Source organism: Pantherophis guttatus, chromosome 1 (genome assembly GCF_059756535.1).
Source record: "Pantherophis guttatus breed Tessera chromosome 1, ASM5975653v1, whole genome shotgun sequence".
NCBI lineage: Eukaryota > Metazoa > Chordata > Lepidosauria > Squamata > Colubridae > Pantherophis > Pantherophis guttatus.
In genome coordinates this window covers 42,770,780-42,785,748 of record NC_142063.1, presented here as the reverse complement: position 1 = coordinate 42,785,748, position 14,969 = coordinate 42,770,780, and the positions used below count along the sequence as shown (strand labels likewise).

Here is a 14,969-nt window from a genome sequence, read left to right as displayed (position 1 = left end):
AAGAGAAACTGGATTAGGTACATGGGAAATAATCACATTGTTTGAATTAATTTCAGTAAATTTACATTTAATTTACATTAAATCAAATAAAAATTTCTTACCATCGCGCATGGCATGCTTATAAAGGGCATCTTTGATTTGGACCTACAAGTACTTTCCCTATTACTAGCTAGCACAAATAATTATTTTGATATTACTGTATTAACATCTATTATTTAAACCATACCATCTAGAAATGAATTGATTTCAACTCTTTTCAACTTTTCCCATGATCCCACAGGTAATTCTGATGGCACCTTTACTGTAATTTGATAGATGCCTGCCTGCCTGCCTGCCTTCCTTCCTTCCTTCCTTCCTTCCTTCCTTCCTTCCTTCCTTCCTTCCTTCCTTCCTCCTTTCCTTTTTTTCTTCTTTCCTTTCTCCCTCCCTCACCCTCCTCCTCCCTCCCTCCCTCTCCCTTCCTTCCTTCCTTTCTTTTGTTCTTTCTTTCTTTTTTTTCTTCTTCCCTTCCTCCCTCCCTCCCCCTGCTTCTCCCTCCCTCCCTTTTCTTCTTTCTTCTTCCCTTCCTCCCTGCTCCACCTCCTTCTCCTCCATCCCTCCTCCCTCCCTCCCTCCCTTCCTTTTCTTTCTTCTCCTCTCTCTCCATCCCTCCCTCCCTTCTCTGTCCCTAAAAAATTCCCAAGTTGCCATATACTCTTTGTCAACCTCTCTCAGCTTTTGTTAGGTCAGAGTAGAAACTAGGTAAAGTAATGAAGCCATAAAGGAATCAAGTTTCTTAAAAGAACTAACAAGACAAAATGTAGAAGATGAATTTGAGACAGAGAGAAGGAGGGAGAGAGAGAATGAAAGAGGGAGGGAAGGGTATCAGTTCCAGAGTATTTGACTAAATGTAACCAGCAAGAAATCTATACTTGGAGTTCCATTTTTATTCTGGAGACAATGTCACATAATACATGGCAAAACCTGTAAGATTTAATAAGATAAATATCTTGCTCCTCATTAAAATGTTGATGAATTCCTTCTTTCTTCCTCTCAAAAATCAGGAGAAAATCAGACAGTTATCAAAAAGAATAGATCTGTGAATCTGTGGTGGGGGGAGCAACTTTAGGATGAAAAAACAATGTGTGAGTTAAATTACAACATATAATGGGTATATTTTGATGGACAAACTGTCACTCAGAAAAATCTGCTACAAGCTCTGAAATATAGCTAAAAAGAAAAGTAAGAAAAACAAGGATGATCTTAACACAGAAACTTGGCATGCTGAACTGGAAGGCCTAGTTCTCAGTTCAGATGTGCAATATTGATTTGGGATTGGCATTTGATGGAATTCACTCATTCCAGGGCTGAGATATATCTGAAATCTACCTGAAAATCAGATGCAAAAGAGAAGTTCTTTTTGGAACTTAGGAAACACTATGAGAAAAAAAAATCTCCATGCTTTTATCCCAACAATATTCCTGGAATATTTACTATGAGGAAAGGAAAATGTACTTCAGTCATCTTATGATTTAGTCTTTCATTCCAATGGAATTTCAATGATAGTAGAAGATTCTAAAAATATCAGGTGTGGACAAAAGGAAATCATATAAATTAATTGTTAACACAATAAATAAAAGTATTTCATTAATTAAAGACTGTTGTATGTTCAGTGATCATCACCTGTATTAAAGGAACTCCACCTTGCTTCCCCACAAATATAGAGTCATTGTAAAAGGGGGAAAAAAAGGGGGGGTCAGGTTACTATAGCCCCAAAGTATTTAAGAAATTATTTTAAAGGAATTTGCAATGTACTGGGTTTTTTTTTTTTAATTCAAAAGCCAATGTTTGTCCATGTGGAAAAGAACTAGTCTTATGAAAAGCCTCACATGGACACGCAAAATCGATCCCATGCTCAAGGGGTAAAGGTAGAAAGAAATACAGAACATGCATTCGTAGAACCTGTTAAACAGATCGGAATTATTCTGATCCCACCTCTATTGTGTAACAGAAACAGGATGTTTGCATTGTCTTCATAAATGCTTTCTAATTTGCAAGGCGAGACTTGTGGGAGCAGTTTAATGATGTCACATTAATGCTTGCATTTCTATTAAGAAGTCATAAAAATGTGCAGTTAAAAATGTTTGCAAGATGCAAGGAAGAAATGCTGGAAACTCTAATCATTCATTCTGAAAGAGATTCACACACACACACACACAAAAAAAAAAAAAAAAAAAAACCAACCCCAACAACCCCAAATATTTAGGACTGAACTGCAAAGTTGGAGAAGGCAATAATATCCCAAGCATATTTATTTACATGCAAAGGAGACACGAATCAGTAAAAATAAGCAGAATACATTCTGACTTTAATATCAGTCATGAGGAGGTCTTGTAGGGGAAGAAAATGTAGTATTCATATCAGTGGCCTCAAGTATCCAGCTAAAGATTGACCATTGACTTTACCTAGTTGGGAGATCATTAAATCAGATCTCATTCTCCTTCCTATGATTTAATATGATTTAATGATTTGACATCACACGGAGGAAGTCTGAATATGAAGGCTCTAATCAGTTGTGCATATAATTTATTATTACACCCACCCACCAATGCTATACAATTAGCGCTCTATTGTCTCTACAAGATGCCCCTCCAGAGAAACATAACAAACACCAATTTCATACGGAAGGTCATTTGAAAGATATTGTCTTAAAGATGCAACATTTTCAAAGGGACATGTTGGATCTGAAATTACAGCGCTATATTTATATAATTATAATAGTTCTAGAGGAGTAAGACATATCATGCTTCCGAGTTAAAAATTTTTAGAATTAGGATGCATGGAGTACAGAGCAATGCTCCCATGTTGTTTTTATTTCTGAGGAATGCAGAACAGGAACTTGAAACAGAGATTCTGAGATAAGAACACTGTTTAGGGTCAAAATATAAAATAAAATTTTAATGTAGAAAGAAATGTAACTCAGAAAAACCAACTGCCATTCCTAAGAGCATCCATTAAAGGATTTGAGTAATAATATATTGCTTTATATAATTGCTATTTACAATTTAACAGTTTTCTGATCTAAATCCTGTTCTTTATTTTTCCCTAGACAGGCTTAATTTCCACCCCCATCCACCCCAATACCGAATAGAATATTGTCTGTCTCAGATACATTGCATATGTGCAAGCAATGTATAGATTGCCAAACCGAGAGAAAACTAACTCACTTATTTAATACACTAAACTTCAGGTTCTTCCTGTCTTATGTGAAATGGCTTGAAACAGGAGGCAGCTGCCAAGGAACATCACTTCTTCTTTGCTCAAGAGAGACAAGGGAAGAAAAATGAAGGGGGGAAAAGTCCCTGGATGGATACTACAATAGCATGTCTTTCATTATCGCCCTGTGTCAAGGCACTGTGTAATACTCATTGTGCATGCATAGTAAATTCCTATTTACCTGGCAGTTTCTTTGATAAGTCAGTCTTTCTTTCCTCTTTCTGTCCACGCAGCATGGAACAGGTTTTTTTTTTTTCCTTTTTGCCTATAATTCTTATTAGGTGATACCTTTTCTGAATAAGAAAGCACACTGTTCCCAAAGAGGCATTCTCTGGAGTTTTTAAGGGCCATTGTTTTTATTGTTTTCCTTTTATTCCTCCCCTCCTGCTGTGTTTTAATGCTATAGTGACTTCGCTGTGTATACAGCTCTCATATTGAAATGTCTGCTGCAGATATATGCAATATTAAAGAGTGCTTATGAATTTTTGACATCTAATTAGTCGCTACCCAGTTAACATGTCAAGACTCAGAGGGATTCAGGAGTCAGCCCTTTCTGAATAAGTTAAAGCTCTGCCCTGTCCTTTTCATGTATTATTCTTTAATGTAGGTGGTGATTATTTTGCTGTGATTAATTGATGAAGCTCATTGGTCTGGCAAGTGTTACAGAATTCACCATTCCTCACTTTTATTTCTCTCGGTTGGGCTTTCCTCCTCATCGAGAAATTGGTTCTATTCTGGAATGGGGAAACACTTTTTCTTTCGCAAATAGGTTTGAATTTTGCTTTTGCCTTTCAACATGTTATCAGCTTAACCTTTTGTCTTTGGCTGAAACAGTTCATTATCTTCTTTTTTTTTTAATGACCAAAGAATGTTTTTGCTTAATTCCCTCTTCCTCCCATCCTCTGCCTACTTTCTGTATTCATTGATTTGAGTGAAAATTACAGACTTCTCTTAAATACTGAAAACAGAATTGCTACCTTGCAAACCTGATCTGTTAACACTGCAGGATTGGATGATACACACAAATCCATATTTTTGTTTGTTTGTTTGCTCTTGTTTCATATTCCTTTTGAACATCTATTTGGAGAGCCTGATGGCATACAAAGAGCCTATAATGTCTTGCATATCTTTTTTTTTTAATCCAAATTTTGTTTAGGGTACTCTTTATTCTCTTGCTGCCATCATTTTCCTCCCCTTCCTGGCACCTGTAGAAATCACGATGATGCTCATTTCAAAGAAGACAATTACATACAAATGCAGCAGGGTATTGAAGTCTTTGCTAACCTGCTAAAAGAACATTTTAAAATGTAAAGTACATTTTAGAAGTACATGCTAAAGGAACATTGTATTGATTATACACCTCTGGAGGAAAAAAAATGGGAGTCTAAATAATACCTGTATAGAGTAAGCTACAGAAAGGATTATATTACAAAAATTGAAAAGAATGGATATGTATATTAAATGGATACATTATATAAAAATCAGACATAGTGAGCCACCAAACTGCTGGCAGTGTTTAAATCCGTGATGCAGAACAGCATGGAACAATGCAGGGATTGGAATGGCAGTTTCTGAATCCCTAGTTATCCTACCCTCAACCTGTTTAATGTGGGAAGGGGGCCTGTCATTTGCTTCAGGGTTTCATGGGGAAGGCCTTTGCACACTCCCATCCCAGTAAGGCAGCCATTTGTTATAGAAAAATGAAACAGGTGGATGTTAGGAGGACAATTCATCAGGCAAATGTTTTCATGCAAATTTGAGCTTTAAGCAACTATCTAATCGTGCATCAGAGCCCCTTAGAACTTCATGTCATTTCCCTATCTCCTCACAGCGAGGCAACAGAACAAAAGGCTCCAGCCATCTCTAGCTGCTGCTATGGACAAAAAAAATAATTACTTTGCTAAGTAATTCTCAACTCCGGCCCATCATAAATCTCCACCATTCAGTTCTGTACATCGGACAATAAGAAAGCTCCGAGCCACTTATTTCAACGGAACGCTTCACCCTCCCTCAACCATCCTGCAGAAGAAAAGGTATCCATATGAAATAATCTTTCACCTATAGTCACCAGCCGGAGTTTTAATTATAGCAGCTATGCACCATTCAAGTGCTAGTTACAATTTTGTCTCTCTTCATTGCAGGTATTCTATTAAATCTCAGGCGTTTCTTCAGGGCACCGTTGTCTGTACCTAAAAGGATATAAATATATACAGATTAAAAAGAAACAAAAAGTAAAACATCAGTCTGTCAACACTTTCATTCCAGCATTTTGAGGGTGCATATGTGTGTATGTGTGTGTGTGTGGGGGGGGGGGGCGAGCAGTGATTTCCAGAATGCCAGAAGCAAATTCATAGTGTGAGAAAAAAACTATAGAGTGGCTATACCATTCATCAACCCATAACAATTCCTCGGAAATAAAGGAGCATGAATATTGGCATACAAAGAGGAAGAAATGTGAAAATTTAGGTGAGAGAAAGAAAATGGTGTATTTATAATGGGGAAAGGGGAGCTAACATGAAAGGTAGGGGGACCTGGAATTAAAAGAAATATCAATCTGTACAAGCACTTCTGCCACACAGTAGATTTCTATCAGAAGAAAACATTGAACTTTGTAGTGTTAGCAGCAGCTGAAATTTAGAATTATTGTTTCCTCGTAACAGAAGACTCATTTTCCACGGCCGCATTTGCAGCATAATAAGCTTTTTGTTATTTTTTCAATTAGAGTCAATTGACCTAACAAAATGGTTGGCAATTAAGTGATTTTTGTAATGGTCCGGGGGTAATTTAGTCGAGCTTGTCAGCTGTGTTTCATGAAGCCGAGATGTCTTTTTTCCCCCATTGCCTCTCATTTTCTCTCTGCCTCTCTCTCTCTCTCTCTCTCTCTCTCTCTCCCTCCCTCCCTCGCATAATGGCTCATAATTTCAAAATCTTTTCCTTCTGTTTCCCTCACAATAATTCACAATTACAGGAAGTTGTTGGAGGTGATTCTCTCCCCACCTTCCACAGCTTACCTTTTGAGTCAGTAATTTTAAATAAAATGTACATACTGTAAAAAGGAGAGTTGGGTAGAGAAGGGAGAGGCTATTATAGAAATCACATTTTTATGTAAACTCAATTATTTTATGAATAGTGACACCAGTTTTAACCTTAAAAGGCTGATATATTATTATTATTTCCTGGCCTAAATATTTGAAATAGGAAGAACACTTTCTCTAAATAAAAACAGTACTCAGTCAGGCCAAAAAAAAAAGAAGGATTGCACTAATTTCCAAAGAAAGTAAACAATAAATCCCTCCCAGCTCTATTCTATTCTAAATGTATTGCAAAAACATACAGTATAATTAGTGGCTGTAATTTAGGTTATTGTGTTTAATATCTATAAAGATTTTTTATTTGCTTGTCTGATTTATCTTATAACATTTAGATTACCAATTCCAGTTTTTTAAAAAAGCTTTTTAAATCTATTTTTGAATTTGTTATTAATTTTGACTGATGCATAGACAATAATATTCTTTTATGCCATCCATCCATAGGTTTTTATCTATCTTAAACCTAAATCATATTTCTTAATTTATTTTTTAAAAATATTTTATCCAGTTCCTTAATGACCTTGTATGTTATACTCATCATTTGGGTTAAAGAAAGTTTTTAGAAGTTCTTACAAAAAGATGCATTGTCCCTCTAATATATTTGCTGTATTTTTTCATTATATTAGGAACAAAAAGGTCTTGGTTGGCAAAAATCATCCAAAATTACAAATAAGCAAGAGTTTTTTTCCATTTTCATCCAATGAAATATAAAGAAACTGGTGGCTTGATTTGATTCAAAATATTTATTGGGGGATATTAGCATGTATGAGATGTATTTAAAAAACAGCAAAAAATACACTATAGGAAATTGACAATTATAAAAGTTGTAATCAAAAATTACAAATGCTTTTAAGAAATGAGAAAAATTAATCAGATAATATTCTTTCCAGAGCAGAAAATGTGGCTTTCAATTCCTACATATGGGCTTTTGCTAAAGTCACTAAACCATTGTTTGTTAAACAAGCATCTACTTTATGTGCACTTTCCCAAACTGTCATTGTTATCTAAAATTTCAACAAGATTGTCAATTATACATTTACGGAATGGAAACAAGGGTGTAGGGGACGTAAGAAAAAGACCTTTGAACCGGATTAGACATTCTCAAAGATGTCTAACTTTTGTTGAGGATGTCTGTTCATTTTCTTTATGATTGCCAGGGCTTTTTTTTGTGTGTGTGTAGGGGGGGGGATGGCTTTGTCAAGAGGGAAAGCACATCATTCTCCATACTAAGCTCAATTTTGGTGTGTTCTCCAGAGCTTTGATTAATCTACTGCACTAACCTCCCTCCCAACACTTCATAGACTATAAAAGGAAAAGTTACAGTTCTGAATGAGCGTCGTGCAAGAAAAAAGAAAAAAAGAAAAAAGAAGCTGAAGCATAAAGTATTAAACTTTCATCTGGCACCATAGGAGAGATGTAGTTATTAAATTTCAGCTGCTTATCGAACTGATATGAAAGTCATTTTGCATGATTGCTTTGCATCCTCAAATCTTCTGCTTTTATTTGCTGTGCATCTCTCTGCTTTCTTATTAGAGAAATACTCAAAGGATAAAAAAGCTGATAATATTATTCAGTTTTGACAATTAGGTGGGAAAAACATTTTAAGAAGTGCTTTTTTATTGCAGCTAGTAATAATATTGGTGGTCCTCCTGGTAACTGTCTCTGCTGATGTTACCCAGGAGTGATGCTAGTTCTTTTACCCAGGAACTGCTAAAGCCCTAACGGGTAGAGTGGATAAACTCAAGAAGATGGGCCAGCTATGTCATTCCCAATAACATAAATTTCACATGCAGTCTTAGCTTACCCGGTTCGCACAGGTTTTTCCATGCCTGTGTACTCCCATTCTACCAACCATAGGTGCCTCCCAAATGTGATGAACAGATATATACTCATCCGTTTTTTGTTTTTTGTTTTTTGCAAAGCCAGGTATCAATCATAAAGACAAGCACTTTGATAATATATAGAAGCAATTCCTGAATCTGTAGTAAATCAAGGATAGTGTTTATTCAAATGCTTTCCCCAGAGAAAGTAAACATGCTTTTTTTTTTTTCCTGGTCCCATAGACATGAACAGAGAAGTTAATATCATATGTAGCATAGCTTTCCTATCATGCCACTATTGCTATCTTTTTTTAAAAAAAAATAAACCTCAATGGCAAATGGCACTAGTGACCATCCAGGACCAGCAGGATAAAACTCAGAACCATTAACTGCAGATGGAGCTAATACAGGGATGAAATCCAGCAGGTTCTCCAGAACCGGTAGCAGAAATTTTGAGCAGTTTGGAGAACCGGCAAATACTACCACTGACTGGCCCCAGAGTGGGGAGGGAATGGGGATTTTGCAGTATCCTTCCCTTGGAGTGGGAATGGAGATTTTGCAGTATCCTTCCCCTGCCACGCCCACCAAGTCACGCCCCACCAAGCCACGCCCACAGAACCAGTAGTATAAAAATTTGGATTTCACCACTGAGCTAATAGCCAGTGGTTTTACAACAGTCAATTAAGGCAGATCTCAGGAGGTGAAATAATGTCAAGTAACAATTAGTTTCAAGATCTGAGCATTGAGAGAAGATGCAGAGGGAATTAATTCCATTCCTAGAAGCCCTTCCTTAAAGGAGCATCTTTCTCTTCCAATAGCAACTTTTTTCCAGAGAGGAAACAAAGTCAATAATTCAGGCTCGAGTACATAGAGGGCTGGGGAAATCTCATCTGCACACATACAGAAGAAAATCACTACCTCCAGCCTGCAACTGTTTCACTGTTTCAGTAAAAGCCCATTTCTCAGACAGGCAGAGAGGTTTACTTTTTTTTTAACCACAAAGATCATCTGAACACTTTCAAGATTTAGAGATTTGTATCATAAACCACTTAATAGTCTAATGCAGGTTGTGAAGAAAAGGAAGGAAGGAAGGAAGGAAGGAAGGAAGGAAGGAAGGAAGGAAGGAAGGAAGGAAGTAAAGAAGGAAAACCCAAAAAATGGGAGACAATGGGAGCAATGGGAAGAAGGATAACAATGGTGAAAAGGGGAAGATGCACATTTTTTTAAAAACGACAAACCCACAAAAGGTAAGGGATTTCTCAACTTTTAACCTGCATCAGTGGTGGGTTGCTCCCGGTTTGGTCCGGTTCTATAGAACCGGTAATGAAGCCGGCAGGAGGCTCCGCCCACCCACCACGTCATGATGGGTGATCTGCGCATGCACATAAGTATGTGCATGTGTGCGCTTCTGCTGCAAACCGGTAGTAAAGTTAAGTGGAACCCACCCCTGATCTGCATCCCTTTGTCTCTACAGTTGACCCCTTACTTCACAGATTACCAAATTATACAACAATACTTTGGAAACATCTAATTCAAACAATATTTTTTATTGAAAAAGTTTTTCAAATACAAATTTTTCCCCACTTTTCTTCCCCCCTCCTCCCTAACCCCCCTCCCCCTCCCCTCCCCCGGTGGCTTCTCCAAAATAAAACCCAGATTAATAACAGATTATATAATACTTTACCATCCTTTTACACCATCCCCCATATGCTAAACATTTCTTTCTAACAATATTATTATCCCCCCCATACTATACATTTCAGAGCAGCATTCAGCTGTAAAATTATATAATAAATCCTAATTTGGCAATTTCAACTCATAATCCACCCATATCCTCCTCCCCCATACATATATCTCTTAATTCAGGTCTTTTACGTATATTAATATAACATAACATCCCTTTTCCTAAACTAAACAATCAGTAAACTAACCCAACTCCACCCATTTTCCTACAGGTCTACCATACATAATATTTTTAATATTTCAAACAATATTGATTATAGATATTGAAGGCAAGAGATATCATACAATGGGCAACATGCTTATACAATTAGAATGAGTAAAAACTCTCACCAACTGACAAGCCCTTATTTATGGAATGCATTCATAAAAGAAGCAAGGGAAAGGAATGTAGCAAAAAAAAAATCAGAACATCTAATATCAATATTTTTATTATATCTTAATTCTCTCAAAATGTTTACATGAACATTGATATAGATGTCATGTTTCTCATTTGTTTTTGTTTATTGTTACTTTTTATTATGGTTTTATTTTTTATTTATATTAATATAAATTAAAATTTAATTTAAATCTAACTTATATATCATATATACATATAAATTATATAATTATAATTTAAAATAATTTAATAGATATAGGTAGGTAGGTAGGTAGGTAGGTAGGTAGGTAGGTAGGTAGATAGATAGATAGATAGATAGATAGATAGATAGATAGATAGATAGATAGATAGAAAAAAACAATAAGAACAAGTTTGTTCTAGTGGTTAAGGCACCAGGCTAGAAGTTGGGACATGGTGAATTCTAGTCCCACTTTAGGATGAAAGCCAGCTAGATAACTTTGGGCAGTCACTCTCTCTCTCAGCCCATCTCACCTCACAGGGTTGTTGTGGGAAAACTAGGAGGAGGAAGGAGTAATAGCTATGTTTGCCATTTTGTGTTATTTATACAATTGTATATTATTTTTGCAAATAAGTAAGGTGGAATATCAATCAATCAATCAATCAATGTCCAAGTTGTTGCCTTTCCTCCTGAAGCCATACAGATTACGTTATTGGCAGGAAAGTTGGAAGGCTTCTCTTCTAGAGCAGTGACTTTCCAACAGATTCCATAAAGCAAACCAACCAACCCAACATGAACTCATACCATTCCACCCTGGTTTGGGATACCTATTTTGCAACCTCTCCTCTCCTCTTCAGATTAAAACTTTGTCTCCCTTGCCAAGGTGAAGCATCCGGACTCTTCAGAAGAGATACAAAAAGAGTCAGTATAATATTGGCTTGAAGCATCCTGTAGAAATGCTCTATTGGATAATGCATTTGATGAAATAGTTTGCAATCCAGAAATTATAAATGCATATACCAGTCTTCGGATACCACAAAATTCTTTGCATTCTTTGTCATTTCCTGTGTTTCCATCCATCCTTAGCTTTCAGCATGTAAAAGACAGCTTGTATGCACAGACAAGGCAGCAATAGGAACTTGCAGTATGTTTACTTGGAGAGGGAATCTTACACAATGGAACTGAAAGCTGGCACAATTGGAAAATATGAAAAGTGGCTGGCAGGGTCTCTGGCAGGTGGGAGAGCAGAAATTCCGGCTCTTAAAAATAAATTAGCTGTCAGCAGTTTCCATTCTGATGGGATGGGTGATGTTTCTTTATATAATTTTTAATTCATTCTAACCACTTTATATCTGTGTTAATTTGCCACCTGGGTTCCAGGTTACTTTTGAAGGTGGGGTTTTGCTTTGCAATGCCCTGTGTTCCTACTTTTTTTTTTTTTTTAAGTAAAACAATATTCTAAAACCCAGGTGCAGGGAGTCTTGCATGCATCTGCAGGCATATTGGTAGCCTGTTTCTTTCTGGGATGCCTAAATAAGTCTCCATTCCATGGCTGTTCCCATGGTCCTTTCACAACATCATCACTGACTTACTGGAAGCAGCTGTTGCATGTAGTCATTGCCAGAACCAGCACCTGGGATTCTTGGGCAGTTGCCAAGGGTCCCACATCCTGCAGGGATCACAGTTTGCCCTAGGCTCTTCTTGTTTTCTTTTTCCTGACCTAGCATTCCAAGCAGGGACAACTGGCCAGAATTAGCAACTCCCCCCCCACCCGATTACTCTATCTCGCTTTTTGAGATTTGTTTTCCCCTTGGGGATAAACACCAACTGCCTAGTAAATGCAGTAATGCAACATAGTAAGATGGGCCAACTCAGGGGTCCCTCAAAGAGGAAGATCCAGATAAGAAGATCAATTGCCTAAAACCTCCCAAATTGCACCCAGACTGTATTAAGTTTATAGCAGTGGTGAAATCTAAAATTTGTTACTACCGGTTCTGTGGGCGTGGCTTGGTGTGTGGGGGGGTAATGTGACTGGGTGGGCCATTTTTTTTTTTTACTTTTAAAAATACTTTTTCTACAACCTGTTTGGCAAAGAGGTTGTAAAAAAATGCTTTCAAAAGGCTCTGATGATCCCAGCTGAGTTGGCTGATCGGCAGAGGCTTTTTTTTCTTTAAAAGCCTCTGCCAATCTGGCAAATCAGCTTGGATCATCACAGGCTTTTAAAAGAAAAAAAGCCTCTGCCGATCAGCCAACTCAGCTGGGATCGTCAGAGCCTTTTGAAAGCATTTTTTCTACAACCTCTGAAGGTCCCAGCTGAGCCTCATGATCATCAGAGGCTTTTTTTTTTTTTTTTACTTTTAAAAGCATTTTTTCGGCCGAAGTGGTTGTAGAAAAAATGCTTTTCAAAAAAGCCTCTGATGATTGCGCGGCTCAGCTGGGCATGGGGGGTGGGCAGGGATTTTTGCTACCAGTTCTCCAAATCACCCACCTCCATCGCTACCGGATCAGACGATCCAGTCTGAACTGAAAGCATTTCACCCCTGGTTTATAGGCCCAACCTATGCAACTTTCGTAGAGGTTGGTGTTCATTGACATCACAGTCTTCATATAGAACAGTCACAAGAAATATCTGGAGACCTGTCAGTTAGAGTAAAGAATATAGGGCTAGCTGGTAAAAAAATATACCATATTCAATAGGTTCCAGCCCCATTACTACATTTATCTGATCAGTGGCCTGCAAGCACCACACCAATGGTAAACTGTTATTATGACCATCCAAGAATACAGTGCTGTAATACAGTATGCATGGGTCAAATCTTTTATTTCAGCCCTCATATTAATATGCAGTATTCCAATCCAAGGTAATCATTATTATCTCCAGGAGAGCATAATAGTTTCACTGCAGCATATGCACTTTATGTTTGTGGTAAATTTTGTGATTCAAAATTATAGGTCTGGGGAATAGTTTATTATTATAACTATTCAGTGGTGAACAATTGTCAACTATTATAATGTATCAATGCTTTAGGTAAGTGGTTAGATTCTGTTTCAGATACACCAAGCAGCTTGTAACCTAATATTTTGCTGATTTTTTTTAACCCATTCTTTTTTCTAAAGGCCATTTGAGAGTTGCAAGATTTAAAGAAGCAGATATCAAACTGGTAATTTTAAAAGCATGCTATTTTCAAAAGGACCCAAGGTTGTCAGAACGATCTTGCTAGGTAGATGAAAAGTATATCTATTCAAACATTGATTCTCTTGATGATGCCAGCTAGTTTTCCAAGCTTGGTTGGCTCCAGAGACATTGGATGGTGCTCATTCCCATATTTCTGCAATAGTTAGTTTCATAATAGATAATGAGTCCCAAAGAATAACAAGTCTGGGCGTGGCAGGAGATTGGCTATAAGGTTCTGAAGGATAGAAGGCTTGCAGGCAGGATACAATGGAAAGAACCAGAACTATGTGTGCAGCAGCTGCCAGAAAAGCCAACACAGTTCTGGGCTGCATAAACAGAGAGATAGAATCAAGATCATGTGAAGTGTTAATTTATAATGCCTTGGTAAGGCCACACTTGGAATATTGCATTCATTTTTGGTCGCCATGATGTAAAAAAGATGTTGAGACTCTAGAAAGAGTGCAGAGAAGAGCAACCAAGATGATTAGGGGACTGAAGGCTAAAACATATGAAGAACGGTTGCAGGAACTGGGTATGTCTAGTTTAATGAAAAGAAGGACTAGGGGAGACATGATAGCAGTGTTCCAGTATCTCCAGGATTGCCACAAAGAAGAGGGAGTCAAACTATTCTTCAAAGCACCCTAGGGTAGAACAAGAAGCAATGGGTGGACACTAATCAAGGAGAGAAGCAATTTAGAACTAAGGAGAAATTTCCTGACAGTTAGAACAATGAATAAGTGGTACAACTTGCCTGCAGAAGTTGTGAATGCTCCAACACTGGAAGTTTTTAAGAAGATGTTGGATAACCATTTGTCTGAAGTGGTGTAGGGTTTCTTGCCTGGACAGGGGGTTGGACTAGAAGACCTCCAAGGTCCCTTCCAACTCTGTTATTCTATTCTATTCTATGTATAACTGTGTTATCTCTGTGTTATCTCTATTATCTAAAACTATGATAGCTGTGCTTATTTGGAAGCCTTTTGAAAATTGTGACATTTGCCACTGATCATTTACAAAAGGTTTTCCCCCTTCCTTTGTTATTCCATGTATATATTTAAATGCAACTACAGTTAAGAAAGTGAACAGGATGAATTTATAAGTGAAAGCATGTAAAACTGACACTAATAATACATTTCTATTTGTCTACTCTTAATATCTAAAGATGCAGTGATGGGGAGGGGGGAAAAGAATGTTTAAAAAGAAAAGTAGTAAATCATAGAATCTTTGAAGAAAGAAATAATAAAATCTAAAATCTAAACAAACATCAAAGTGAATTAAATTGAAAGAAAGGAAAGATATATGGTTCCACTGAATGAGTAGAAAAACATTCTAAATTGTACTATTTTGTGAGAGAATTTTTTATTCTTTACCAAGAGCTGTAAATATGTACCATATTTTATTTCAAGAATAGGAAGCTACAGTATACTTTATATGATGCCACATTTTTGTTTCAATTTTTTTTTTCTGCAAGCCCAGATTCCTTGACAATGAACTTTAAGAATATATTCTACATTAGCATGGAATATTTTCTGGTGTGGTCAGCATATCTCACATT

At 37.0% G+C, this 14,969-nt stretch overlaps 1 long non-coding RNA gene across 3 annotated transcripts in view; it reads right to left on the bottom strand.

Annotated features, from left to right (window-relative positions):
- Positions 1-14,969, bottom strand: part of LOC117665968 (uncharacterized) — a 37,139-nt gene that overhangs the window by 10,087 nt on the left and 12,083 nt on the right. For all 3 annotated transcript variants that reach the window (XR_015728553.1, XR_015728554.1, XR_009621358.2), the window contains one exon: positions 5,314-5,444. This is a non-coding gene — a long non-coding RNA (uncharacterized LOC117665968). The remainder of the gene's footprint in view (positions 1-5,313; positions 5,445-14,969) is intronic.